We start from the raw sequence: 6,000 nt of genomic DNA, 5'->3' as shown, positions 1-6,000 counted from the left end.
CAACCCCATCTCCTTCACTTTGTGACCGAAGCAAGTCTGGAACGACCATTTCTTGGTTTAGGAGAGAATTGTATTGATTGATCTCTCGAATCAAAAGAACTCCCGTGCAGTGCATTTGTTTAGGGTTTAGATTCGTTTCTCATTCACACACACCCAAATTTACCAAAACCAGTAGAAACAGTTTTCACCCATAAACAGTTGGCGACCACAGTGGGTGATTAATCTCTCGGTTGCAAGATCAATTTTCAATTTCATTTCAATTTATTCAAATTGCAAGATGGTAGAACTTAATTCAGGATCAGCGATCAATTCCGATGGAACTAGCGCCGACAACACTCTTGGTGTCGAAATCCCTGTCAGTGGAGCTGCCGTGAAGAATGTGATCAATACATCTCGTGGACCCGTCTCCTCTACCACCAACACCAGCGGAGCATGAGATATTCCAGCGGGTGTGACGCCTCCTATCACTAGAGCCAGAGCAGCCGCAAACCCTGGCATTTCTTCAAGTGTAACGCCTCCAGTCGTCAATAGAGCGGCTGTCACTCCCCCATCAGGGCGAGGTACTGGAGGAACAAAAGCAGGACAACCTCCTGTTACCATTGTGGATTTTATGGAAAGGCAGGAAGTTCTTGCTGAAGCTCAGACAGACATGGCTACAACTCAGAGAGAGGTACTCATTTTTCTCAAAACATTGACTGAGCGACTGCCACGGGAATCACAACAGCCTCCGGAGCCAACAAGGAGCGCAGTCAATACACCTGGAGCAGTCAATTCAGCGCGGGCCTACCTGGACGAAGAAACTCGTGTTGCTCCTGAGCACTCAAGGGAAAAGGACCAGTCATCCAGCTTCATTACGTGTGAGGACCTGGAGCGACTCCTTTAAAGCCGGGGCAAAGGAAATTCTATGGACATGCACTAGCATCAGCCTCCATACCCTCAAGATGTGCAACGGATTCCCCTTCCAAGAGGCTACACCTCTCCTCAATTCTCACTTTATGATGGTACTGGCAACGCTCGTGAACATATCTCTCGATTTTTAGAATCTTTAAGGGAACATGAATATAATCATGTTCTCCTCCTGAAATAATTATCGAAGTCACTTACCGGAAGAGCGTACACCTGGTACAACAACATCGCACCTAACAGCGTATCCAATTGGAGTGAGATGGTCAGTGCCTTCTATAGGAAGTATTTCTTCGTGTCTGAGCAGATCACCTTTTCAGACTTGGGAAGAATATTTCAACGGAACAACGAACATCCAAATGACTTCGTTAAGAGGTTCAGGATTCAAGCGTTGGATTTCCATGATCATAATGTAACCTAACGCCAGTTGGTGGAGTTATGCATTAACGGAATGGTTCCCATATACCGTTCTTAGTCAGAGAATCTGGGCTTTCAAACATTTTCTGAGCTCCATGAAGCCGCTAAGCGATCGGTCACAATAGCCCCAGCATTGTTGGAAAGAACCAGAGTTGTTCGAAACGAAGACACACGTGAGAGTCGAGGAAGCAGGCGGCTCATCAACAAGCAATATAGCACTGGTCCTTCTGTGAGCGTGATGGGAGAAGGAGGAAAAAAGAAAGTTTCAGCAACAGAACATCAACCCAAGCGTGCAGCTCCAGCGCAAACAACTTCATCTCGAAAGGCAGTGGGAAAAACTCCTGTGTAAGAAGATGATGATACCATTCCGGACTTCCCGTTTCCCATGAATGAAGTCATAGAACTCTTAGAGGCGTGGATTCAAGATAACGCGATCAAGCTACCTCCTATAAGACGACCGCCGACCCAGGAAGAGATGGCAAATCCCAAATATTGTCGTTACCATAGGTCGTCCATCACCCGACTAAGGATTGCAACAAGTTGAAACACATTTTCAGAGAAAAGGTGGAGGCAGTAGAGCTCCATTTAGGAAACGAAGGTGTTCATAGGGACCCTCTCCCTATTAGGAGATGCATGATCTCCGGGGATTCTGTTCACAAGACTGTACAGTCTATGATGGAACATTTGTGTGAAATCCTGTATTTCTCCAAGGCACAGAGTCAAGATATATTTACAACCCTCAACCGCATTGTATCAGGCAGTCGTTTGTATTCAGAAGAGGAAGAAATTTCGAAGCCTCGGTCTTTCCTGGAAGATGCAACTAGCAAGGGGGACTGGGGACTCTTGACCGTCACTCGTTTGAAGGATGTCGAATTCTACAACACATTGATTGATGCGGCCTCTGAATTCAAAATCATTACTGTCAAGAATTTGAAAGCCGCAAAGATTTCAAAGCAGGAAACTATTCGCAGCCCAACCGTAATTAAGAATTCAGAAGGAGAATTCAGAGATGCCTATGGATACATTGATCTTGAAGTTAAAGTGGGTGATGCCCTGACGCATGCAAAATTCTACATAATCAAGGAATATCCGAATTATGACATGGTCCTGGGACGCTCGTGGATACACGACAACAAGGAAATGCTGGGAACATGTACTTTGCCGATTTCAGTACCTGAAAGAATCTCCAACAAGCCATCCAATCCCGAAGACTACCTGTTGTCGTATCAACAGCTTGCAGATGTGACACAACTTATCGGAGAGAGCCCGTCAGCATACCTTAAAAGGTTCCGAGCTCAAGTAAGTCTCATCGAACAAACTTTTTTGCAACCAGTCACTCCTCCTTCTGATAAATCCCGGGGAATCTCTCCAATCAACAACCCAACCACCACTAGGAGATGTGAATGGAATGCTGGTCCTTTCAAACGCTTTGTCAAAAGTTTAGAAGTTGTCTCGATTAAAGATGATGAGTCCAAGAACCAAGTAGTTGTGCAACGCCCAAACCCATTTCAAATTGGAGATTTGGTAACAAAGGCGACCGCGTTTCAAGTTGGGGATGTGGCAGTGAAAGTGACCGCTCAGTCTGATTCAGCTACAAAAAGGGAAGATGAGCCATACATAGTGGCAGATGTTATATTAGGCGGTTACTGCAAGCTCATCAATGCCGACAAATTGGATGGCGTGACGATTCACTCACGATGGCTCGAACCCTACAGTACCTAAGATGTTGTGCTACCACTTCCTCCAGCGTTCTCCATACTTAAAACGTTGTGCTATCTTTTCCTCCAGAATTCTCTTTAGTATTTCTCCCAACAATTTCCTTTTTCATGCAATATTTGTAATTCCTCCAAAATGATTGCACTGCTTACGTTCATAATTAGGGTTTTGATTTTCAAATTAATCAAAGTATTATTTCTTTTTAGGAATTTCTTTACCCCTTAAAGATGGCACAAAATTCTGAGTCCGCCTAAATCATCATTACCCACTAGATTAAACCAGAAAGAAAACCCTAAACGAAACATTTCATGTCCTTTGGAAAACGGTGGAGGAATGGAATATGTGCAAAGGAAAAGAGGGAAAACGCTTCGAACAGTCCACTCCAACAGAATCAGGAAGACCTCACGTCAGAAGCACATATGGGTTCGTGATATTTCATTATGGCATTACTTTTTCACCACAAGGATAACATGCGATCGCATCACTGCCTGAGAAGATTTTGATATAGCCATATTGGAAAATTTATCTCAAGACAATATGAAACCCTTATTCAATCAAGCAAGCAAAAAAAAAAAAAACTTAAACTCGTCCGCGCTGAGTACAAGGGGAAAGTGTTCATGAATTACGAGAAAATATTCGTCAAAAAAAAAAAAAAAAAGGGAACAAGGAGATTTAGTCATCAAGGAGATCAATCGTGCCTTCATCATCACCGGAGTCTACTTCAACACCGTTGTCATAGGCCGCCAATGTTTCTTCCTTTAAGTCTGCCTCAACTTCCCTTTGGGATATTTCTGGGATGTCAGCAACGTTCTCCGCTTCAACATCCTCAGTAGGAACAACTTCCATATCTTCCTCAAGGGCCAATACAACGTTGGAGATTGTACTGACAACCTTTGGGTGATAGAGTTCATCCGTATCAGAATCAAGGATTATCACGCCATTGTGGATCATATAATCACACTTATCTTCACATGGAGCACGTTCATGCTCAACTCTTCGCCTCTTCAGCCGTGACGCAAACCTCTCAGACCTCGCGCTTACTGGTGATTGCGATGCTTCATCGTGTCTTCTTTTTTCTTCCCTGTCAATTGAAGCCAAAAGAGTTTGAGTGCGCTTTCGAGCGATGCGCAGATGCAGAATCGACATGCCCTGTATAGAATGGCCAGCCTCGCGAAGTGGAAGATCAATTTTAGCCATCACCTCCTCGAACGCATTAGCCTCAGGTTTTTTGACTTCAAAGCTTTTTTCCGGAGAGGTACCATAGTAATCATCACCAACATCCTCCATAAGATTCTGCAGGAAGAGGTTATGATTAAAAAAAAAGTCATTATCAAATGAAAGACCAAGACGTGTGACGAGCCTAGAGCAATACCTGGAATAAAGAAGGAAACAATTCTGCGATGGGAGGAGTTTCAGAGCCTTCTTTATATTTCACAAGTTAACAAGATCCCGGGAAGAAAAGAAGTCTCCACTTGCCATTTACAAAGGCTACAGATGCGGGATAGCAATCAGCGGATGCCTATCGATCTGAATATTTGAGGACAGTTGTCGCGCAATAAGAAGAAATATAACGATTAGTATACAAGTCATTGAAGAATCCCAGTAGAAGGAGGATTCCTTTCTTAGCTCGAACTCCCAAAGGAGGAAGTCAGTCCCACCAAGGCTCCATGGTCACGCCCGGCATGCTCACATGGATGATCGTCGTCGGTCGGCCAAAGTTCCTCCAGGTAAACTTCTTTATCTCGTCCTCTTACGTTGTATACGTCACCATCTAATGCCTACAGCTGGGCAGGGGACTTAATGTTGATGGTGAATTTTAGTTCAGGGCTAAAGTTATAAAACCAAATTTAATGCGCTGACATCCTGCAAAGGGTAAAAGTCGTTTGATAAGTCATGAGTACCTCTTCAATTTATTTATTCGAAGCAATTCAATAAATATACAAAATTCACCCAGAATGGTGCATGTAGCAACAATTCCAAATATTCTGTGAATTTTAGCATTATTAATTAATGCATGATTTGCCTAGTATTTACTGTGTTGTTCCTCGCTGAACTCTCATTGTTAGCATGACATGACGACTGAGTGTTCACTCTCAGCAGAGTAACATGAATCTCCAAGTGCCAATTTTGAGACATGTACGAAATACCCGTACAGGCTACATCACTCTCTGACAAAAGAGAATTTCGAATCGATGCACTCTCAGCTCGATCGAACGTATTTAATTTCCTTAAGGAAAATCTGGACTGTCCATATCAGTCTCAGAAAAGATCGCAGCCACACAAGTTGGACGCGCAATTTAACAAGCCTAGACAAAACTTGGAAAGAATGGGCGATTGACGTGATGGCTACCGGCGGGCTCACTTGTGCCCTAGCCGGTCGAACATCACACGAACACCTCCCAGCAACGTCAAACGCCAACCCTAAGTAGGGTGGCCGTACTGCTTTGTATAGGTTCGATCGAACATAGACTGTCCACGGAAGTCTTAAAACCATCGCAACCGTCCAACTTCACCAGCCTGGTTGGACGGATTAGATCATCCCATAATTGATCAGTGAAGCACTAATGCACACATTAGCGGTCCCACTCCTCATCCACCTGATCGGTTTTCTCACGACCTAGCCTTAGAGAAATGAACGTTTGCTCGAAGTGTGGCTGACGTGATGCTTAAAGGGTCGCGGAAATCCCACTAGCGTCTTAAATCGATCACAACCATCCAACTTCGCCAGCATGTTTGGATGGCTTAAATCGCGCCTAGGATCATCCGGGAGGTGCACATACGTTCACCTTCAACCCAACGTGGGCCCTACACAATCGACCTATCCAAAGGAGAAACATAGCTTGCCAAACCGATTGGCCAAAATCACGCGTGCGTGACCGTTTTAAAACCCTAATTAGGGTTTGCGGCGCTGCATAACTGTCGTAGTTCGATCGCGTCCATCCATCTTCGCCAGCCTAAACGGAG

The sequence above is a fragment of the Papaver somniferum genome, chromosome 1 (genome assembly GCF_003573695.1).
Source record: "Papaver somniferum cultivar HN1 chromosome 1, ASM357369v1, whole genome shotgun sequence".
NCBI lineage: Eukaryota > Viridiplantae > Streptophyta > Magnoliopsida > Ranunculales > Papaveraceae > Papaver > Papaver somniferum.
Note: the sequence above shows the minus strand (reverse complement) of the source record.